This window comes from Gorilla gorilla, chromosome 3 (assembly GCF_029281585.2).
Source record: "Gorilla gorilla gorilla isolate KB3781 chromosome 3, NHGRI_mGorGor1-v2.1_pri, whole genome shotgun sequence".
Classification (NCBI taxonomy): Eukaryota; Metazoa; Chordata; class Mammalia; order Primates; family Hominidae; genus Gorilla; species Gorilla gorilla.
In genome coordinates, this window is record NC_073227.2 from 140,740,619 (window position 1) to 140,766,183 (window position 25,565).

The window sequence follows — 25,565 nt, forward strand, 5'->3', positions numbered from 1 at the left end:
ACACCTGGGGGCTGGGACCCCCAGGAGCTGAGATGGGGGACCCTGTGGAGCTGGAGGACAGATCTCAGAGGAGCAGGTATCACCCAGCCACTACAGTACCTCTGAAGGAGCATAATGTGATTGGAAATAAGAGGTTGCAATGCATGCTCACTTGGCTTGTGTTTCAAACACAGGTCTGTCTGAAACCAGTGCCTGATGCTCATACCTGCAAAGCACCACATTCCCAAGTCCTAGTTTTTCTTCTTTGCATTTTATTCTACACACTGTTGCCAAAATACCCTCCCTGATAACAAAACCCTAATTATGTCGTGCCCTTTCCTAAATCTTTATAATCATTTCCTGTTGACTAAAGTTTTAAATATGTACTCCTCTCCCTCATGTCAATGGCATTCTAGAATTTTCTCGCTTTTCTTCACTGCTTCCCTAAATGCCTTCTCTGCTCCCATTGGACCCCATTATTCCTTAGAAATGCAGCAAATTTTTTTTATCTTCAACATCTTATAGACCACAAATCTCAGCCTCATATTATCCCTGAATTTATTTTCAAAAAATAATGATACATATATGCAAAAACCACCTTGTCTTTCATTTCGTAGCAGCCACAACCAGCATGAATGAAGTAGCTGCTGCACAATTAAAATTACTGAGTTTTATTGAAAATTAAGAAGCCTAATTTTAGCCAATTAAAACTTAAGTGACAACTAAATGTGTAACTAAGACTGAAAGAATTTAATGCTGTCAATGTAAAACTTTTACACCTTTTCTGATTTTCACGTACATGGTAGACTGGTTAAAAAGGATGAGTTCTAAATTTTCAGCAATTCAACAACTAAGATTCTGATATGGGGCCATGTGCAGACACTCAGTGGAAGGAGAGTTTCCCGCATGTGAGTTGCAGCATTTCAGAAAATTCTAAAGCAACATTTTTACTTTTTTGCTCTTTGAGTTGCAAAACTAGCTTTCAACAGGAAAAGAAAATTTGCTACTTACTCTTGGAAGGTGTCTTTTCTATGTGTGAAAATACTAAGGTGAAAATGTCAAATATTTCACATTTGCTTGAGCCTGTGAAATCTAAAGAGATGTGAGATTTTCTTGTTATTCAGATGGTTCAGATTGGAGGTATAGGAGCTTCACCTGCCCATGTGGATCTCCTGGAGCTGCCCTATCATTTTATTTTTAAAAGGCAAATATTAAAAATTTTGCTCTTCTCTTTAAGATATAAAATTAATATTATTTCCCTTTATGTAGAAAAAAATAAAGGTCATCCTGGAACTATGAATTTGTGATAAAAACGGCAAATCGTATAAGACATTTAATTGCTTAGAACACTTTAAATCCAATTTCTTTATATCAGTTTCAGACCAACCTCTGCACAATGAGACTCTAAACACAAGTACTCTTTTCTGGGCTAGGAATTTGTCTACATATCCAAATTATGTCAACCTATAATTCATTCAACTTCCACATTCATTCCTTCACTCATTTAACCTATCGTGAGTGCCTACCTGCCACCTGCTCTATATTAATGCATAATCCCTTGTGTTATTTCTGGAACTCTTCCAACAGTTATGGGTCACAATGACAGTACACCACTCCAAACGTAGGCTGAGCACTTGTTCGCAGTGATGAGCTACATATGTTGGCCAATACCATCACAATTTAATGCTTCAGTTCCTCCTGTACTCTTGAGAAGATGGCATCTGGTCCAAATTTTCAGTCCCTTTGAAGATCCATGATAGGTAACTGTCATCTGGATAGCAAAGACACTTGACCAGTCAATTAAGTATTCCAAAATCTAGGAAGTTTATGTAGGTGAGGATAATTAGTTGTAAAAATAAACTCAGTATAATAAGCCTTATGAAGTGGAACCTAGCCAGGATCTCATCTAATAAAAATAAATCAAGTTGAATTTTAAATTTTTAGAGGTTCAAACAATCATTTACATAAAACTTTCCTCGAGTTTGGGATTATGTTTTAATAATGTCTATAAAAACAATGTTGACTTCCCATTGTATTGAAACTTTTTCACTTTGAAGAAATTGAGTATTTAAAACACTAAGTAAGTAGCTCTTAATTTTCTAAGCCAGCTTATGTCTTCCCCACAGCCATAGTCACAACGTATTCCCTCCCTGAGACAAGTGGAGCTTCCACCTTGGGAACATTCACCTTTCCTTCCCTGCAGTCACTTGTTTTACCATAAGATGTAGTAAACTTAACATTTTTTTTAGATCTTCATGGTAACAGCACTATTGTTTGTTCATTATTTACAAAGAGAGAAAGGCATATTTTACCTTCATTTTCCAAATTTATTCTTATTCTACATGTGATTACTTTAGACGTATGTTCAAAACACTTAAATAAAGCTAAATTACAAAAACAGAAAGGGGTATATACTTTCCTAACTTTCTAAACAAGATATTTTGTATATGAATAATAAGTCTGAGTAAAAGTTTCAAGATGTTTATGTGTCCTACCATTGAGAGATTGTATAACATACAAAATAAATACTGACAATGAGAACTGTCAATGCTTTTCTGGAGTTGGAATCAGATATTTTAGTCATGGTATACATGCTTGTTTTGTGTTATAAATTTATTCTAAAAGAACTTTTAATATGAGAACTAATTTGGACATATAGAACTTGACTTAAAAACATAATGCCTATGCACATATTAATAGTGCTACTTCGTAAATGACAAGTCTGGATTTTTGATTGAAAAATGTGTTATAAAATAAGCTCCTTGGCTGGATGTGGTGGCTCACGCCTGTAATCCCAGCACTTTGGGAGGCCAAGACGGGCGGATCACGAGGTCAGGAGATTGAGACCATCCTGGCTAACACGGTGAAACCCCGTCTCTAATAAAAGTACAAAAAAATTAGCCAGGCGTGTAGTCCCAGCTACTTGGGAGGCTGAGGCAGGAGAATGGCGTGAACCTGGGAGGTGGAGCTTGCAGTGAGCCGAGATGTGTGCATCTTAAATAGTCAAAATCAAATAATATAAAATATTTTAGATTAATTAAAGCAAATTATATTCCCAATTATAATTCCCAAATTATATACCATAGTATAAAATATTTACCATATAGAGTAAATAACATAAACCTGGGAAAAGAAATAGACTAAAAGATGGGACTATAAGAAGAAAACAGCTATTAGTCTAATTTGTAATATAAAATGCAAAAGCTTTATACCTGGAAATTACAATAACATCAAGTTAAGAATCAATTCCTTATCCAGCTGAACATACTGACAGGAAAAATGAAGTAAGCAATCAGTTGAATGTGAGAAACAGAAAGAATGAAAGTACTGTTTTAAGTAACTATCAGACAATGTCAAATTGAATATAGGACCTGCTGCTTCTCTTGTTTCAAAAAGCATATTAGGAGGAGAAGATCAAAAAAAAATTTTTCTCCTGTTATCAATATACATAAACATTTTATCACCTGGCCTTATCAAAGGATGGAAGAAGTGTACTTGATTTCATTGGTGTTAGATTAGATTACAACAGGAAAACAGTTCAAGTTTTGGCTGTTGGATTCAACAGCCATATTCCCACAGTTATTCACAAATGTTAAAAAGGTCATTTGAAAATGATCAATAATAATAACAAGAGCTGATTATTTATTATGCTAGGCATTAAGGTCATCATTTTGAATGTGCTATCACAGATTTAATATCAAAAGTAGAAGTAGGTAATATTATGCCTATTTTTCAGATAAAGAAACTGAGGTATCAACAGTTCCTCAAGTATGGATGTGACATATAATTAAGATGGCTTCCAAATTCACATGTGAATTAGAAGATCTTATTCTATTCTGACTTTAGAAATTTGGGTTTAGGCCGGATGCGATGGCTCATGCCTGTAATCCCAGCACTTTGGGAGGCGGAGGCGGGCGGATGACCTGAGGTCAGGAGTTCAAGACCAGCCTGGCCAACATGGCAAAACCCCATCTCTACTAAAAATACAAAAATTAGCCAGGCGTGGTGGCATGCACCTGTAATCCCAGCTACCCAGGAGGCTGAGGCAGGAGAATTGCTGGAACCTGGGGGACAGAGGCTGCAGTAAGCCAAGATTGTGCCACTGCACTCCAGCCTGAGCAACAGAGCAAGACTTCGACTCAAAAAAAAAAGAAAGAAAGAAATCTGGGTTTATACCTAATCACAGTAAGATAATATAGACCTTTCTGATAACTAATAAGGAAGACACACTTCTGCTGGTAATCATGCACAACAATTTTTTTTATCTCTCCTTTTGTCTACAAAACACATTAAAAAGTACAAGGAACTTAAACGTAAAATGCATCTGAGGAGCCACCATTTCTGTCTGTTTTTTTAGATGGAGTCTTGCTCTGTCGCCAGGCTGGAGTGCAGTGGTGCAATCTTGGCTCACTGCAACCTCCACCTCCCTGATTCAAGTAATCCTCCTGCCTCAGCCTCCCGAGTAGCTGGGACTAAAGGCACGCACGCCACCATGCCAAGCTAATTTTTGTATTTTTAGTAGAGACGGGGTTTCACCATGTTGGCCAAGATGGTCTCCATCTCTTGACCTTGTGATCCGCCTGTCTCGGTCTCCCAAAGTGCTGGGATTACAGGTGTGAGCCACCATGCCTGGCCTAGTTTCCAATGATGATATTAGCCAGCATTTATTAAGTGCTCACTCTGTACAAGCCACCCTTCCAAGTGCTTTACATATATTAACTCTTTTAATATATGACCACCTTGTAAGATAAGTCATTATTTCTCCATCATACTGATGGAGAAACAGAGAAAGAAAGCCACATGCTCATATGGCTCATCAGTGAGAGAGCCAAGATGCAAATCCAGGCATTCTGGTGCCAGAGTCTGCCTTCTTAACCATGACATAAGGCTCCTTTCCCCAGTCACATTAATTTAACCTAAAGAATATTTCCAGAGACCCTACTATTAATATTAAAAAGGACCTGTAGTTAACTGTGTTGAACACATGCCACAGAGAGAAATGAATGGAAATAGCACTTACTCTGTGCTCCAGGCCCAATGCAGGATTATATGGGCCTAAGTCAAAATTTGTAAGTCATAGAATAAGGCTATCTCTTCCAAATCAAATGATTTTAAGAGCCATCATAATCACAGGCTGTCACACAGCATGCTTTACATAAGTACAGTGCCTTGATCAAAGTCAACATCTGGCAAATGTGGATTGGATGCCAGATCTCTCCAGCTCCAATACTCAGGATTTTTTTCATTGTGCTTTGGAAGAAGTGTTAAGAGAGGTCCCTGCTTAAATTTATTTAGGGAACTAAAATGTAAAAATAAATGACAAAATATTTGTGTACAGATTCAAGACAACAATGAAAGCTATATCACATTTCCTGAAAGCAAAATGATTAATCCCCGCAAGTGTTCAAGAAAGTTAATTACATACATACATAAATATTTGTACTTAAAAGGGAAAACTTGCTATTTCTCTTTCTTCTAGATGAATTTTCTGCAGTTTTTTTCCCTCACTTCTTCTACTCATGCCATACCAAACTATTTACTATTTCCTAAATACCCTACATCCTTAAAAATTCTTTGGAATGCCCTTCCCATTGAAAAATCCTATTCATGCTTCAAGAGAGTTTATGTGCTACTTCCTCGTGAGGTGTCACCCAGATTTCTCTATCATATTAAGCTGGCAATTATCATATTGTGTAAGAATTATTACTCTGTATGTATGTCTCTTACTAGATAGATTGTTCCTTACTTCATAAACAATGTTCCTTTGCTTATTTTCTAATTTTTGTATGTTGATCATAATATCTCTGGCTCACCTTTTCCTGGAATTAAATTATCTATATTATATATTAAATTATTATAGGTATATCTTTAAGTGTAACAAAGATATTTCAACATATATTTTAAATAACTTTGTTCATTTGCCTATTTTTGTGTGTTTTTGTGATTTTGTTTATTTTATTTAATTTTATTTTTGAGACGGAGTCTCGCTCTGTCACCCAGGCTGCAGTGCAGTGGTGTTATCTCAGCTCATTGCAACCTCTACCTCCCAGGTTCAAGCGATTCTCTTGCCTCAGCCTCCTGAGTAGCTGGGACTACAGGTGCCCGCCACCATGCCCAGCTAATTTTTATATTTTTAGTAGAGATGGGGTTTCATCATATTGGCCAGGATGGTCTTGAACTCCTGAGCTTGTGATCTGCCCACCTTGGCCTCCCAAAGTGCTGGGATTACAGTTGTGAGCCCCCGTGCCTGGCCGATTTTGTTTATTTTTTTAAATTCAATATTATTCCAGTTCTTAGTCTTTTCCTACTGCAGATTTCATTTCTGTTATTTCTACATTTAGTTTCCCAGAAATATTTCTTTATCTCATCCAGCTATCTCCTTATCTTATTCATTCATTCATCAGTTTTTGTTAAGCAAGCCTATGGAAATAGAGCAGTAATGAAACAATTATTGCCCTCATAAAGCTTACATTTTTATATTTCAATTTCTTGCATGGCTTTCTGTTTCATACCTCGGTTATCCTACTAAGAATACCAAACAGCTCTGTAAGATTGTTTCCTGTTCTCATATTTCAATGTTTTTAGAAATATGACTTTGCTCTGAATGTTCAGAGAAACACTGTCTCCCTTCTGCAGGTTAATATGCATAGCTCCTAGCTAGACCACCAGCAACTCTCATCTGTTCAACTACTACAACTCTGCTGCCCTGAGTCAAAATCTGCTACTTCCCTTTACTGCCTCATTGTTGGACACAAAATAGAGACCAGTATCTAATAGCATAAAATGTCCAGATTATCATCCTAAAAGAACACTTCCTTGATCCAGTACCTAAAGGATGATCTCTTCTAGCCCCATCAGCCTCATTGCTCATCCCCCTCCCTGACTCCTAGTTGAGCCTCTTGTCCAGCAGTCTTACTGAATGTAGGAAGAAAGACACAAATGTGAAGCCCGGGGGTGGGATGAGGGAAGCAGCACTCTGGCAACCTCAAGAAAGCAGTGCCCACACCTTAAAAGGGTGTTTGTCATTTTTCTGATTGGTATAATTTTGGTATTTCTGAGCCAGGAGACGGACATTGAGACTATGATAGGGTTTTCAAAAACTATGTCAAATTCTCTGTTTTCTGGAAATATGGGCTCTGCATTACCCTGTGCAATCTACTTTAATTAAATTTGTTTTTAATGAACATTTTCAGATTCTTGCTATGGGCTAGTTATTAGTTCTAATGTTTATCATGAGTGTTTTCATTATTATCTGTGTCTTTATACTTCGTTCTTTATTTTATTTTATTTTATATTTTTTTGAGATGGAGTTGCGCTCTTGTTGCCCAGGCTGGAGTGCAATGGCACGATCTCAGCTCACCGCAACCTCCACCTTCTGGGTTCAAGCAATTCTCCTGCCTCAGCTTCCTGAGTAGCTGGGATTACAGGCATGCACCACCATACCCAGCTAATTTTGTATTTTTAGTAGAGATGGTGTTTCTCCATGTTGGTCATGCTGGTCTTGAACTCCCAACCTCGGGTGATCTGCCCACCTTGGCCTCCCAAAGTGCTGGGATTACAGGCATGAGCCACCACGCCCCGCCCGTCTTTGTATTTCTTTTAGAGGGAAGTTAGAAGAGACCACATAAGGGTCTGCAGGAAATATACCATTTTAAAACTGAAGATTAACTTTTAAATTTTAAATTTGAAGCATTCAAATTATCTGATTCCCATTATAACAGTTAAGCTTTAAGAGCAAACAATGAGGAGATGAAGCATCTGTACACTGAAACCTATAAAACATTAATGAAAAAAATGAAGAAGACACAAGTAAATGGAAAGGCACTTTGTGTTCATGGATCAAAAAATAATATTGTCAAAATATCCATACTATCTGAAGTGATCTATAAATTCGATGCAATCCCTATCAAAATTTCAATAGCATTTTTTGCCAGCATAGGAAAAAGCAATCCTAAAATTCATATGGAATGACAAAAGACCTTGAATAGTTAAAGCAGTCTTGAGCAAGAACAAATCTGGAGGCATCACACCTCCTAATTTCAAATTATATTACAAAGCTTCACTAGTAAACAGTATTGTACCAGCACAAAAACAAACACACAGAGCATTGGAATATAATGGAAAGTCCAGAAATTAATCTGTACATATATGGTCAACTAATATTCCACAAAGATGCCAAGAATATACAATGGGGAAAGGATAGTACCTTTAATTAATGGTGTTGGAAAACTGGATATCCAATTGCAAAAAATAAATAAATAAACTGGATCTTTATTTTATACCATACACAAAAATCAATCAAATTAAAGACTTAAATGTAAGACCTAAAACTATAAAACTCATAGAAGAAAACATAGGGGAGAAGCTCCTTGATGTTGGTCTTGGTGATAATTTTTGGGATATGACCCCAAAAGCACAGGCAATAAAGGCAAAAATAAACACATGAGGCTACATTACATTAAGACGTTTCTGTCCAGCAAAGAAAACAATTAGCAAAGTAAAAAGGCAACCTACAGAATGAGAGAAAATTTTTGCTAACTATATATCTTATAAGGGGTTAAATTCATATGGAATCACATTTTTTAAATATTTTAATTTAAAAAAAATTAAAAGCACCATGTGATCCTGCAGTCCCATTTCTGGGTATGTGTCCAAGGGAAACAAAAATACTCTCTAAAAATGATATCTGCACCCGCATGTTCACTGCAGCAATATTTACAAAAGCCAAAAAATGAAAAATCTAAATGTTCTCTTATGAGCGAATGAATAAAGAAAACGTGTGTGTGTGTGTATGTGGAGGCATATATGTTTATGTGTGTGTATATACATATATTTCAAAGAAGGACAATATGGGACAATATTATTGAACCTAGAGGACACTATGTTAAGTGAAATATGCCAAGAACAAAAAGACAAACACCACATGATCTTACTTATATGTGGAAACTTAAAAAGTAGAATTCATAGAAACAGAGAACAGAAGAGTGGTTATCAAGTGTCAAAGGGTGGAAGAAATGGGGAAATACTGGTTAAAGGGTACACACTTTCAGTTATAAGATGAAAAAGTTCTGGAAACTGAATGTATAGCATAATGACTGTAGTTATTATAATACACTGTATGCTTGAAATTTTCCAAGAATGTAGATCTTAAATATTCTCACCACACACAAATGTTAACTATGTAAGATGATGTATATGTTAATGACCTTGATGGCTGTAATCATTTCACAAGGTGTACATACATCAAGACCAAGTGGATTTATTGCTGGTATGTAAGATTGGTTTTACATATGCAAATACATCAATGTGATCCATTACATTAACAGAATGAAAGACAAAAACCACATGATCGTCTTAATTGATGCAGAAAAAGTGTTCAACAAAGTCCAACATTTTTTCTCGATAACAACACTCAATAGTTTAGGTATAGAAGGGAAATTCTTCTAAATAAAGCCATTTCTAAAAACAACAACAACAAAACAAAACAAAAAACAAACGAACAAACAAAACCACAGCAAACATCATCAACTGGGAGAAACTGAAAGCTTTCCTATTGAGATCCAGTACAAGGGAAGGATGCCTACTCTTGCAACTTCCATTCAGCATCGTACTGGAAATAATAGGAAGAGTATTTAAGTGAAGAAATAAAAGGCATCACAATAGAAAGGAAGAAATATAATTTTCTCTATGTGAAGACAACTTAACTCTATATGTAAAAAAACCGCAAAGACAGCTGAGATCGTGCACTGCACTCCAGCCTGGGTGACAGAGCAAGAAACCGTCAAAAAAAAAAAAAAAAAAAAAAAAAAAAGGAAAGATTCCACACACACCCCGAAAAAAACTGTTAGAACTAATAAATAAATTCAGAAAAGTTGCAGGATACAAAATCAACATACAAAAGTCGGAAGCATTTTTACACAAAAAATAATAACCTAACTAAAAAAGAAATCAAGAAAATCATTCCATTCACAATAGCTTCAAAAAAAATAAGACCCAAGAATAAATTTAACAAAGGAGATAAAAGATCTGTACACTGAAAACTATAAGACATTGATGAGAAAATTGAAGCAGACACAAATAAATGGAAAGATATTCAATGCTCACAGATTGGAAGAATTAATATTGTTAAAATAGCCATACCATCGAAAGCAATATACATATTCAACATAATTCTTATCAAAATCCCAATGGCATTCTTCGAAGAAATAGGAAAAGCAATCCTAACTTTCCTATGGAACCATAAAAGATCTCAATAGCCAAAACAATTCTAAGAAAGAAAGACAAAGTTGGGGGCATCATACTTCTTGACTTAAAGTTATATTACAAAGCTATAGTAATGAAAACAGTTTGGTGCTGGCCTCAAAACAGATATAGAGACCAGTGGAACTGAATAGAAAGTCCAGAAATGAATTCAAACATACATGGTCAACTAATTTTTGACAAAGGCACTAAGAGGACACAATAGAGAAGATACTCTCTTCAATAAAGAGTGCTGCGAAATATGGGTTCCATGAAAATAAATGAAATTAGACCCTTATCTTACACCATACACAAAAATTCCAACTAAACATGGATATAAGACTTAAATATAAGACCAGATACTATAAGACTCCTAAAAGAGATCATAGGGGAAAAGCTCCTGGATGCTGGCCTTGGCAATGAATTTTGGGATACCATACCAAAAGCTCATACCACAGTAGCAAAAATTAGATAAATGAGACTACATCAAACTAATAAGCTTCTGCACAGGAAAGAAAACAATTTAAAAATGACAGGCTGTGGATTGGGAAAAAATATTTGCAAAACATGTGTATGATAAGAGACAAAATTTATCCAAAATGTAAAAAGAACTCATACAACTCAATGGTGGAAAAAAAACAAATAGCCCCATTTAAAAGTGGGTCAATGTCTTCAGCTGACATTTCTCCGAAGGAGATATTAAAAATGTCAAACAGGTATATGCAAAGGTGCTTACCATTATTGATCATCAGAGAAATGCAAATCAAAGCCACAATGAGATACCACCTCACACCCATTAAGATAGTTATTATCAAAAGATAACAAATGTCGGCGAGGGTGTGGAGAAAAGGAAACTCTTGCACACTGTTAGTGAGAATATAGATTGGTATAGCCATTATGGAAAACAGTATGGAAGTTTCCAAAAAAATAGAACTACCAAATGCCCCAGCAACCCCTCTTCTGGACACTTACGCAAAGGAAATGAAATCATTGTCTCGTAAAGATATCTGCACTCCCATGTTCATTGCAACAGCCAAGATATAGAAAAAACCTAAGTGCCCTTGACAGAATGGATAAAGAAACTGGTACATATATACAATGGAATATTATTCAGCCCTAAAAAAAGAAAGACATCTTGCCATTTGCTACAATGTGGATAAGCCTAGAGGACATTATGCCAAGTGAAATACGCAGACATAGAAAGAAAAATATTGCATGATCTCACTTATATGTAAAATCTAAAAAAGAAAACTTCAAATATACAGAAACAGATAAAAAAAAATAGTGGTTATCAGAGGTGGGAGGGGGAGGAAATGGGGTGATGGGGGCCAGAAGATACAAAGTAGCAGACATTGAGGATGAAAAAGTTTATAGATCTAATGTAAAACATGAGGACTATAGGTTAAAAAAATTATACTGTATATGAGACTTATGCTAAATGAGTAGATCTTAGATGTTCTTGCCACAAAAAAATAATATGAATACTTATGTGAGATGATGAATGTGAAGAATATGTCAATTTGCATCACTATAGTAACTTTTTAACTCTATTTTTATCCCATCACGTCATGTTGTATACTTTAAATACCCACAATCAAATTTATTTTCAAAAAACAAAAAATCCTGTTTTATGCTTTAAATATACGCAATTTTTATTTGTTGATTACACCTCAATATGATGGAAGAAAACAAGTAAAATCGCTTAAATTATGAAGTTAAAATTTTGCTGTATATGACATTGAACCTATGTAGTAGAGAAGTGTAGATGTCAAGCGCTGTAAAGGGTCTGTCAAGAGATTTACCTTACTTGGAAGATAACCAATTAGCTTACCACAGCTACATGAATGCTGGAAGAAGACATGACAGTCGTGGGTCAGAGACAAAGGAGGGTTTATCACAATAATAGCAGTAGCCATAATTTTATGCATCAGTTTCCTGAGCTTCAATTCCCAAAAGGCAGCAGAATAAGAGCCAGATGACACCTGCTGGAATCTGAAGCTTAGGAAATGCTAATATTTTATGATGGGCTGCAAGCAAGCCTGCTCAACCTTGTCCCCTGAGGGAAAATAATTCTATCAGTTACACTAGACAGTGTGCATGACTGCCCTTTGCTCTGGAAGGAAATGCTATAACTTCCAATACTGAAAACTATACAAACATCCTTGAAAAGATAATCCGGAATAAGAGCTGTCATTGCCTGTGCTTACAAGGTGTGCAGAAATATGAGTGACCCATAGAGAAGTACCTCTCAACAGTAGAGAAGAGGGAAAAAACTAACATTTTTTAAGCAATTATTGTAGCCCAGGTGCAACAAGAGATACTTTACATACATTATCTAATTAAATCCTCACATCCTAAGAAGTGTGCATTATGAACCTCATTTGACAGAATCTCAGATACAGTAAGTCATCTTCCCAAGTCACCTATCTGCTAAATGATATTGTCAGAATTTCAACCCAGATTTATCTCACTGTGAATGCCTTCTACTTTAAGTTGAGATTCAATTTCACGAAGAAAATACTTTTAGAGAAAAAGATGTTATCACATTTTCAATGAAGAAAGGCCAACAATTGAAAGAAAATAATTATTATTAAAGGTAGAGTTTTTTAAAAGCTTAGAAATATAAAAGGTTTGCAAAAAATGTTTATCTGATATTTATGTAGACTTCCACTCCACACAGAGGATGAAGCTGAGTGACTTATGCAGTCTCAATGAGTGACAAGGAGCAACTGGAGGCTGCCCCTTATGGAATTGCCTTAAGCTCAGTACCTTGGACATCTCCCCGATATGTTGGGTGTAGCTTATGACAGTGTGCGCATTGGCATTGTTCTAGGGACTGAAAAGTTCTATTTCTTTTCATTCTTGCACTGAAAAACAGGATGCTACCATCACTATCTGAAATTATCCTTTATATATCCTAAATGATGCTTTTAAAATTATCCTTGAATAATTCTAAAATTTGGGTAAAGGATGGATGTCCGGAAACACACTTTACCCCATTTAAAATAAAAAGTTTTCCCTCCCCGCCTCCCCATCTGTACTTCTTGAAACATATCCCTTATTTTTTCATAGCATTTATCACCAATATATTATATATTTTATCTGATAATTTGTCTCCCATAATTAAAAGAGAAGCTAATAAGGATAATTTTTATCATTTTTTTCATGTATAGAATATCCTCCATGCCTAGAACAGAAAAACAACTGGAAACTCAATGAATATACAGTTTGAATTGAGTGATATGGATAATGGTTCTAGTGCAGTTGTTTATAAGATTTCTTAATTAATCTGCAATCATATTCCAAATGTTACCATTAATGTATATGTCTCCAAACTGTCTTTTGCTGGTTTAAGAATTAATTTTATATTTACAGGGAATTTATATTTGAGTGTTGTGAATTTCCTTTAATTATATATTTAATAAAGTGGTAAATGTATTATTTTAAAAATCTAATCTCATTAAAACGGGACACGATAAATGAGGTGGTTGTTATTCTTTTGTAAAATAATGGGTTTGGTTTCTTTTGTTCTTGAATATATTTTGGATTCTAAAAAACACAAATGAGATAGTTCCCAACTTGCAAAAAAAAAAAAATATGTGTAGCACAGAACTAGAAGCCATCAGGCTGTTTTAATATTGGTTATCTACATCCAGCTGCTTCTCTAGAGACCAACCTAGTTCTCTCAAGGTGTTACTCTGCTGGTGAAAGAGGACATGTCTCTCAGATCAGGCTCTTACATAGGGGAAATAATTGCCGACAGATGGTGATAATCTGTTACCAGTTTAATGGAGATCCCTGAAGATATGCTGGGAAATGAAGTTTTCACTGAAGAACACTTGCGCAAAGCGAATAAACAGAATATCCGGTACAGCTGGGAAGGGAAGCTGCTTCTGATTAGAGAGAAGGAATATACAGCCAGTTTAAGTTCCAGTGGCAGAAATCACTCTACATCAATTTCTGTATCTACTCTTTGACTTTTAGCCTTGTTGACTATTCAACCACTTACCCTGCTGTTTTCTGAGCATTGGATATACTTAGTGACAGCTGTTGGGTCAAAGGCACCTAACACATGTGGACACATACACCTTGGCCTGTCTCAGGGAATTCACACTCTTTACTTTCGGCTTTTAGACAGGGAGCAAAGGTCAAGACTGCTCAGGATTTATTTCTTTGCTCATCTCTTTGGTAAGATGTACAACCTGGATGTTATTAAAATATAAGACATTTTGAAAGAGGCTTTTTATTTGTGTGGTTTCTTCAAACTTCGTCAGCTACTGTCTGTTCTGAACAACAGTTAATGTCACTTTATTCAAAACATAATGAACTAATGTGCTTTATAAACTTGCTACTCAAAGTGTGGTCCACAGATCTGCAGTGTCACCATCATCTGGTAACTTATTAAAAATAGAGAATTTCACTCCACCACAGACTAACTAAATTTGAATCTGCATTTTGTCAAGAGCTCTAGCTCACACAGAGACACTAAAATTTGAGAAACACGGCTCTTACTCTATAATATTTTACATGGACATTCCAATTACAAAAATAATGCTAAAATATAAGGTCTGTATAGTAGAAGGATACATTGAAATATGCCACCATAATGTGATTTTGTTGCTATTGTGCAGAATTGTTCTTAGTAAATTCCTCGAGTCCATTTATCAGAGTGATATCATGTCAAGCAAGTTTTATGTTCAGTCAGCAGACTATCTCCCAAACTTCTTATACCCAAACACCTACTGTTATGCTCAACCTTAATGTATTAAAAACTGAACTTGTTACTATTTTTTCCCTTTTTTTCTCACTTATGTCCCCTATCTTGGTGAATAACTTTATCACTAGCAGCACCTGAGTAAGAAAACTTAACGTTTATTATGTGTTTTTTCTTCCCTTTTATCTTCTTTGTCTTACAATTCATAATTTCTTATTCACTTAAACTTCAAAATATCTTTTTAATGTCCCATTACTCTCATTGCTGCTGCTATTACTTTAGTTCAGACTCCCATTGTTTCTCATCTGACATTCCTAAAAAATACAACAAGTTGACTTATCTACCATCTTGCCTCCTTCTGGAGAACTTTCTAAAACACAAATTTGATTACATTATTTAATTAAGCCATTAAAAAGAAAGCCTTGAAATGGATTATTGCTTTTAGGATGAAAGCCCCCCAAAAATCAAGCTTAAACTCCTTTCCAAATTCTTTTTTGGCCCCTATGCTCATTCATTCATTTTGAACTCTTGACACAACCTATAGAACTCCTTGCCATTCCTTGAATATAAGTCCTTTCACAATTGGATGCCTTGGAAGTACTTTTCATTCAAATAATTTTTTCTGCAACAAATTCTTATTCATACTTCAAGACTCAATTCAAATTGCTTAATAAAATAAAAAACAAAATAGGAGAATTTTCCCTATTTCATTTGTCGGTAAATTAATTTCAGTCTACTCTATATCCTCGCTCTTTGCAATATGGTATTACAGATACTGTCATCAAGAAGTAGAGTCTATGTTCTCACCCCTTGAATCAGGGCTGGATTTGTGACTTGCTTTGTTGAGTAGAATGCAGTGAAAGTGACAATGTGCCAGTCTGAGCCCAGAACTCAAGAGGCTTTGCATGCTTCCACTCTTTCTTGGAGACACGCAGCTTCCCCATGAACAAGTTCAGGTTAGCTTGTAGGAGTCTGAGAACAAGTGTGTCACCTGAAGCCATTCAAAACAACCTAATATTAACTGACACCCAAACATTTGACAGACATCAACAAAACCAGCAAAATTGCATACTCAACCCACAGTAAAACCTCCTTTCTGATTTAGAGATTAATGGGAAACATAAATGCTTATTATTTTAGCTCACGGGTTTTTTAAATGTGATTTTTTGCAATGGCTGATACAAATATAAAAATTTTAAATAAAGCTTCAGTAGTGTTCATTAAACTATGGCTTCAGGCCAACTCTGGCCCACAGCTTGTTTCAGTTTATAGTATAGCCCTTGTGCTAGGAATATTTTTTACATTTTTTAAGAGTTGTTAAAGAAAAAGAAGACAGAGGTTTTATTTGGCTTGTAAAGTCCATCTAGCCTAACATATTTACTATCTAGTCCTTTACAGAAAAATGTTTGCCAACTCATGAATTATAGTGATGAGTAATCTGTGGTATTTGTAGAGGGATAGAAAAATAGACCAATTGAGTAAATGGAGATCCCAGAAATCCACATGTATATAGGCCTTTGTTATACAATAGAGTTGGTATTACAGATCTATGAGCAAAAGACATATTTTCCAATAAATGATACCCAATAATTGGTTATCTAGATGAAAAGAAAATGAAAAACATAAGACCACTTATAGGTAATTTCAAGCAAAATTATAAAGATTCAGAAGATAATATAGGGGAATATCCTTCCAACCTAGAAGAGAGAAAGATTTCTTAAACAAGGCACAAAGAAACATTAACCATAGAGAAAAACATGGATACAGTTAAGACATTAAAATTTGAATCTTCAAGTTATTGAAGTATATTATAAAGTGAATAAAAAGACTAACCACAGAGGGAGAGAATCTACTTGTAATAACTGTATATAAAAAAGACTAATATTCGAAATAAATAACTTCTTCCAAACGTTAAGGAAAAGACAGATAACACAATGATAAACAGGAAAAAAACTGAGCAGGCGTCTTACAAAATATAAATCGAAGTGACCAATAAATATACTAAAATGTGCTTAACCTCATTAACAGAAAAAAAATTAAAACCACAACAAAATACTATTACACACCCACCATATTAGCAAAAATAAGGCCGACAAATCAATGCAATGGGATTTCACATTTTCTGCTGATGGAACAGACACTGATCTAACTGCTTTGGGTAACTGTTTGGGATTATTTCATACGACTGAAGATACTCCTACCTTCTGACCTAGAAGTTCCATGCTTTATTATGAACCCTGGATCAGAGATTCTAATGTCGCCCCCAGGACTATCAACATCACCTGTGAACTTAGAAATGCAGATCCCCAGGCCCCTCCTCAGACCTACTGAATCAGAAACTATGGGGGAAAGTACCCAGCAATTTGTAGGGAAATGAGCTCTCCAAGTGATTCTGATGTTAAACTTTGAAAATGCTGACAAACACTTACATATATTCCTACAGATGCATGTTCACAGCATTATTATTCAAAAGAGCCCAGACTGGAAACAACTCAAATTTCACCAACAGTCAAATGGGTAATAGAATATGGCACAGTCCTATAATGGAATATAACTTAGCAATAAAAAATGATCATTAGCTTCATGTAATAACATGGATCGATCTTACAAATATAATGTTGAGAGAAGAGTAGATGCAAAATAAAACCTGCAGTATGATTCCATTAGTATAAAGTTTAAAAGTGGGCAAAATAAGCACTTGGGGAAAATGTTAAGCACAGATTTTTTAAAAAAGCAAAGGATTTATTTATCATCATTAAACTCTAGGTGGTGTTTATTAGTGAAGAAATATCAGTAAGGCAATGGCAGAAGTAATGTTTTATTTGGGCAATAGAAATGTTCTCTTTCTTGTTCTGGATAGTAATTATTTAGATGTTTGCTTCATAATTATTTTCAAAATGTAAACATATTTATGTACTCTTATAGATAGATAATTGATATATCTCCCAGTTAGAAAAAAGCAGACACATATACATATACAAGGTCTATTTATACACAGAATCTAAGGATGCGGCAATCTTCATCCCAGAGATAATACATGTATGTTCTCAATAACTTGATTATCCATATGAGGTGCTCTTTAAATTCTGTCTGTTGTTATCATTATTATATTACAAGCTTTAATTGAATGCATTGAAGTTTTACTGCATTGAGTGTAAATTTTAAGGTATTTTCCTCTGCCTAGAAATATTTTTAAATTGCTCTTTACATTAAGAAAAACCCCAAGAACTCATAGCAAAGAGGAAATTGAAGATGTCTGTGTTTACAAGATGGGTTTTTGCTGAACATCTTGTTAGCATTCCCCCTTTTTTAACTAACCATGAAAGCTGTTAAGAATGACTACAATATAGTTGCATGTCTCTAATAGAGAATGAGTTCAGTTTTTCTGCTTAGCTCTGATACTCAGTGGTAGATGATAATGAATCCATAGGTGGGGGTCCCATTGCAATGACTAGGAGTTAGACAAGTGGATAAAAGAGAGTAAAATTTTGATAGTGGATTGGAAACTTTGCTAACGAAGACCTGGTATTAAAAAATAATGCCAGACTCTAGAAACCTCCCAGCAACTCACTCTATCTAGCGTTACATGTTTAATCACCTTAGTGGAGTAGATTTACTAGAATCTTTAGATGAAGTCATGGAAACTTTGATAGACTTTTCCAACCACTCTGCCATTTCCTTCAGCAACAACATGACTCTAAAGACTGGTGACTCGTACACTGACCCAAAACTAACAAACAGGTTGTGTGTGAGTGTAGGGGGTTCTGGATGCCAGGACAGAGAGAGGCCAGATCTCAAGCTAACAAGTTTCCATCTTCAGCGGCATGTGAATAATTAGGTAATGATGCTTTCCTCTGTGTTCTCTGAAAACAGTAGAAGTACAGTGTTAATCTCCACTGTAGAAAAAAATTATGCAACCTTTGGTATTTAAAACTAGCCTGAAACCAGAAAACAAAAACTGAAATAAAACACACTCCCACCACTTCTTTGTCATCAAGGCTTTAATACGATAAAAATAACTTGCTTGCTCTCTAACGAGGAATGGGCTCTCACCGGATCCTAACCATATATCCCACCCTGATTTTGGATTTCCAGCCTCCAGAACTATGAGAAATAAACTTCTGTTCTTTAAACCACCCAGTTTGTGACATTTTGTTACATCAGCCTGAACTAAGACAGTAATATAAATCATAATATATGCATTTTTGTGTATATATATGTATATTAAGTAACCTGATATCTAATTCAATACACTCGCTTCGTAAATGGAAAGCCAGTTAACTATTCTTAGCCACTAAAAATCTTTTCATATATTATTTCTTAAGAATACACTTTTCTCTCATTCTCTAAAAAGGAGCATTATATTTAGCCAAGAGAAAATTTTGTTCAGAATGTTCAGACTTTTTCTATCCACCCATCTGTTCTCTAGTATTGGTGATCTCTCAGTACCTGCATTTTTTACAATGAAGACAACATTGTTTCATGTTTCTTCAGTGGTGGTTCATCTCTTTTCACAATTGATGAGTGAATTTGTGTAAAATATTACAGAAGTGTAATATGTTACAGTGGCTTAGGGATGATTTAAAAAAGTAAATATTTATGTACTTATAAAAATGCTGAAGCAATACTTATTTCTTTGCTGACATATAATATTTTTTAACTTATTTCTTGTCTTAGATTTTGTTACTCTTGCACCTATGCCCAATGTGGTTTTTAAACAAACAAAGAAAATTGTGAATAAAGCAATATTACATAAGAAACATAAGATCTGATTATCTTCATTAATATGAGGGAGCACATAAAAATGCATACATCTAGAATAATTAAATCACAAGAATAATAATGACAGCCTTAGCATATACTTTACAAATACATCCTCATTTTGTCCTATGATTTAATCCTGACAAGATTCATGTATTCAATACAACATATTATTGGTATCACCATTTGTTTTTTTCCTGAGGCTGAGAGAAGCTAATCACTGCAACAAATGGTATTATAAAATATAATATTTTAATATATTAATGTTTCTGATATCAAATTAACATTAATGTGTATTGTTTATAGAAAGTTTATGCCAAGCTTTTTGGAAATGTTTAGAAGTGGCCTGAGGTAACCCAAATAAGAAATCATCAAGAGTACACAAATAGTTTCTTATTTCTCCCTTCCAAAGCTCATAAGTAAACTTGGAAAAATTTCTTTCCACACTAACACGATACTAGGAGAAAAAGATTTTAGTATATGTGCCTCAAAAGAGAAAACACAATTTTAACATTGACACTCTTCTATCTCTAACAATTTTTAATTTTTTAAAAACTTCAATAGTGATGGTGATAAACAGCTGTTTGAGAAAAATGTGACTTTTGTCTGTCTGGAATGTAATAAGGAAAGGGAAACAAATAAATCGTGTGTTCTCAGTATGTTCAGATTGCCATAAATCTAGCTGATGTAATTGTTTTTGTACACATATAATGACCATAAAATATTAACTGCAAAGTGTTTACCTAAAGTTACAATTTTAACAATATTACCTGCAAAGTGTTTACCTACATCTACATTTTTTACAGCATCCAATATTTAATGCTGTAAGTATTCAATTCTACACCATTCAATGGGAAGATGAATGAGGCATTGTATTTACACAAATTTTCAACAATGTATTATTTCATTTCCCTGTGGTTTTGAATTATTCTGTTATGTGAATGGAAAAATAGTTGATTGAGAAAAAATAATCTGGTTTGACTTTCTGAGTTTCTTTCCTTTCTTTCTTTCTTTCTTTTTTTTTTTTTTTTTTTTGAGATGGAGTCTTGCTCTGTCACCCAGACTGGAGTGCAGTGGCGCGATCTCGGCTCCCTGCAACCTCCGCCTCCTGGGTTCAAGTGATTCTCCTGCCTCAGCCTCCCGAGTAGCTGGTATTACAGGCACCCACCACCATGCCCGGCTAATTTTTGTATTTTTAGTAGAGACGGGGTTTCACCATATTGGCCAGACTGATCTTGAACTCCTGACCTTGTGATCCACCTGCCTCTGCCTCCCAAAGTGCTGGGATTACAGGTGTGAGCCACTGTGCCTGGCCTCTGAGTTTATTTTCTATGAAATAATAAGTATTGCTTTGTACAAAGAAACAAACTACCCCAAACAGTGCAGTAAAATTACCATTTCATTGGTTACTAGATTCTGTGGGCAGCAGTTTAGACAGGATATATCAAAGTTGGCTTCTCTCTGCTCCACAACATCTGGGACACATTTGGTAAGATTAGAAGGGTGGGGAGACTCGATGGCTGGAATCATGTGGAAGAGTCCCCTCCCATTTCAGACTGATGCCACCTGTCAGATGAGACTCCATTTGGGCTGTCAGCTAAAGTACTTCACATGATTTATTTACGTGGTCTCTCCATGCAGGTTAGTCTGGGCGTCCTTGCACCATGGCAATAGAGCTCCAAGAGTGACAGCACTGCAAGAAGGAATACTCCAAGAAAAGAACATTCCAATTATCAGGTTAGAACTTAGTTAATCAGACTGAGATTTCCAAAGTGGGAGTTAGGACTGCCAGTGGTGCACGGAAAAGTCTGAGAAAATGCTGTCCTCTTACCTTAGATAAACATGTCTGTGACGTGTAATGGGATCCATCTTGATAATATGAAGGAGTATGGGCAGTTTATTCTAGAAATCAAGGTCTGGGCTTCCCAAATAGAGTGAGCAGTATGGAAGCTTCTGGAGGACTGTTCCTTCTATCACCATAAAGCAGCATAAAAGTGAGCCCAGATGAGAAACACTAGCACCGTTGGTTCCTTGCTCCTCCTTTGCTGTGTTCTCTCAGTTTCTAGTCTTTCTGAGACCCACTATCATTTTCCTCTCATTTCACCTCAGGCCCCAACTCCCATGGTCACACCCTAGACCATAACTTCACACTGCTTCATTTAAAAAATATTTCAGGCCAGGTGCGGTAGCTCATGCCTGTTATCCCAGTACCTTGGGAGGCCAAGGTAGGTGGATCACTTGAGGCCAGGAGATTGAGGCCAGCCTGGCCAACATGGCGAAACCCCATCTCTACTAAAAATACAAAAAAACTTAGCTGGACTTGGTGGGGCATGCCCATAATCCCAGCTACTCAGAGGCTGAGGAAGGAAAATCTCTTGAACCTAGGAGGCAGAGGCTGCAGTGAGCTGAGATCTTGCCACTGCACTCTAGCCTGGGTGACAGAGTGTGAGTCTGTCTCAGAAAAAAAAAAAAAAAATCAATCCATTTTCCCATTGTCTGGTCACAACCTGTTTCATGGTTAGCTGTTCAGATAACCTGATTATGAGCGTATTGATCTCTTCATTTTTTTTCCATTGTGTATCAACTGCCTCTTGTCTTCACTTCCATTGTTGTGAAGAATACTGTCTATGGTCACTTGCTGTAATCAATCCATCGTAAACACCTACTACTTTCCTGCCCATCTCTCCCTCCATAGCACTAGCTTGCCAATACACTAGCTCTGAAAATCGTCAACCATCAACACTTTCTATGTCAGTAGCTAAACATAGCTATAGAAAGGGCACAGTCAGTCAGACCCATTTTATTCCAAATCCATGATCACAAACTTCCAATTTATTCTTAGCACTATTTGGCAAACCTGCTATTCTCCCATCCTTTGAGGAAACTAGTTAAAATCTTTCTTGTCTTATTTCCATAAAAAGGCTTATCCATCCTTCTCTTACCTGTAATCTCAGAATATAATCTGAGAAAATGAATGCATCAGACCCTCATTTCCCATCTCCAAAACTATAGCCTGTGTTTATAAATGCACTTATCCTCTTTGCTCCATTTGAGAATAGGCCATTTCTTCTATAACACTCTTATAAGGTGTGCTGTAGAGCTCATCTCTACATTCATATACACATTGCCTTTTTGATCATCTGATATATTTCTTCCATCATCAATCTCTCCCTCTGTACTCAGTCATCTCCATCAATATACAGACATTCACTAATATTTGAGAATAACATGATGATTAGAGATTGATCTCTGGAGTCAGACTGCCCAGCTTCAGGTCCTAGGTTCACCATTTGCTAGGCTAAGCTCCCTCACTTATAAGTGTGGATATTATTACAGTATAACATAGCATCATTGTGGAGAATAAATGTTCTTATATGTGAAGTGTATAGTAGAAAATACATGGTTTTTAGCTATTATCAATGTAGTATTTCCACTCCTAAAAATTGCCTCACTTGACCACACAAATCATCTCAGTTACAACCCTTTTCTTCTGCCCCTCTCCACAACTAAATTTCCCTACAGAACTGTCAACATGACGCCCCCAGGCACACCTCCCATACACTCTTAAACCCACTGAAATCTCATTTCTATCCCACTACGTCACTGGAATTTCTCTTTAAAGGCCATCAAAAATCTCTTTGTTGCAAAAGTTAAGGCCCACTATTCTGTACTCATTATACTTAATGTAACAAGTCAACAGCATAACAGTGTTGAAAATTCCCCTTTTATCAAACAGTGTTTCTCACTTGGCTTGCATGACAACACATCCTTTTAGCTGTCTTCCTACATCTCTGGCTGCTCTATCTCAGACTTTTTTAAAACCTCCTTCTCCACCTAATTTCTAACTTTCACATAATGAAATTTCTCTGCTCTATATACACTTCTTACAAGGAGGTTGTTTCTACATACCATTTATATTACAATGACTTCCAAATTTATTTTTGTCTAGCTCCGGCATTTCTTCTAGAACTCTAGATCCATATATTAAGCTGCTCAACAATTCAAAAGTATATAAAACTTAACATGTTCCAAGACTAAGCTTTGACTTCTGTTCCATTCTGTATCTATTCTTCTAATCTTTGTCAGAGTAATAAAGTAACCACACAGCTGCCCAAACCAGAGCTCTTGGTATCATGCTTGATTTTCTCTCTCTAATCCAGATATGAATTAAAGCTCTAGATAAGTACTTCTGTACATATGATTTATTGAGATGATGCTCTCAAGCAAAAGGCAATGAGAGAAACAGGATAAGGCAGGGCAACAAAGTAAATAATACGTGTTCTCAGGTGGAATCTACCTGCAGTCTGATCCCATGCGGAGCTCTGGAGCATAACTTGCTCTCATATTTACCCCTACCTCAGTCAAAGTGGCTGACCTTAGTTACCACCATGTAAACTTCTTATTGGCTTCAGGCTTCCCTACAGTGGGGAGGGCGCATATAACTTCCCAGGGAAATCTGCTGCCTTTCTGCAGAGGACAATTCTCTGGCAAAGGAGAAAACCGTGATCTTTGCCTGCCAACACTGAATGCAATTGAGGGTGCATTCCTTGGCCCAATAAAGGGCAACTGACTGGGCAAGACAGCAAAAGTATGCAACACAGCTCACCCTTGCACCACTCAGATATGCTTGTGTCTATCCATATAGGTGTAGCTTCACAGGATTCTGGTTCATCACAAGTTCAAACTACAGTTTCTGCTGCGGCTGCTGCTACTGCTGCTGTGGCTGCTGCTGCTGCTGCTACTGCTCCTGCATTTGGTGTGGAAGTTATAACTGTTATTCATCATCTCCCTCTCCATCACCACGACTCACTCTCGTTTCCTCTGCCTTGTAACTAGCACCTCTTCTGGATTAGGTGGTTTATCTAGTGGAGTAAACCCAACCCTCACCTGTGTGGGGTCTGAGGGTTAGGCCACTGTGTCCTTACGAGGCCACTGTGTCCTTATTAGGCCATAATTGCCCTACTTGTGCCTTTTCAGTTTAAACTGCAAGGCAAAAACAAAAGATGACTCTGTAGAATACTTAAGTGACAAACACATTCCTCCTTGCCCTCATTATGCAGCAGCAGTCCTACCTAGTCAAAATGAAGGGGCAAAACTCTCTTGCTAACATTGGTAACTCCTTTCTTTGCCTGTTGGCCCACCAGTGTGAAGATCCTAGTGTGATCAGATGTAAATTGTAGCTTTGAGTTTAAAGGATGATCTCCATTATGTTCCCCATGTAAGTGTGACCCTTCAGGAAGCCAAGGTTTTTAGTTGTGGACATAAGAAGTGCAAGTCCCTCGAATTAGCCACTGAGAGAGGTGGTGAGGGGTCCACTTCTACCTTCACTTCTTGGTTCCTGCACTACTGTGTTATATCTTATGGAAACACAAGATCATATAATGGTCACGGTTTAAGGAGTATACTGCATCCTAAAGGAGAGAACCTAATTCCTGAAGGCTGTCATCTCAAAGTTTACCTCAGCTATACTTTCAAGAGGTTGTCCTCAAGCTCCTTCAAGCTGATAGCTTCTGATCAGTGCAGTGCATAGGGGACCCAATTGCCTGTACCCAACGCCTCACCTCCTTTGATTGAAGACAATGTTATATGGGATGCCATGTTAGTAGGCCAGACACTCTGTGAGCCCTTAATTGTTAGTTCCCAGATGAGGTGTGGTGGCTAGAAAAGGCAAACCCACATGTGGAATATGTATAAATCCAAGTTAGGGTGAATAATTGCCCATTCCAGAGTGGAAAGGGTCTTATATAATCAACTTCTCACCAAGTAGCTAATCTCCCTGAACAATGATACTATATCAGAGGCGCAATGTTGGTTTCTTTTTTTTTTCCTTTTTTTTATGATTATTATTTTTTCTTATTATTATATTTTAAGT

At 36.2% G+C, this 25,565-nt stretch overlaps 1 long non-coding RNA gene across 1 annotated transcript in view; it reads right to left on the reverse strand.

The window, feature by feature from the left end:
* LOC115934347 (uncharacterized) overlaps window positions 1-21,388 on the reverse strand; it is a 74,278-nt gene extending 52,890 nt beyond the window's left edge. The window contains exons 1-2 of the long non-coding RNA XR_004070175.3: window positions 21,089-21,388; window positions 1,506-1,750 (exon numbers count right to left, since the gene is read on the reverse strand). This is a non-coding gene — a long non-coding RNA (uncharacterized lncRNA). The remainder of the gene's footprint in view (window positions 1-1,505; window positions 1,751-21,088) is intronic.
* Window positions 21,389-25,565: the final 4,177 nt, after the last annotated feature.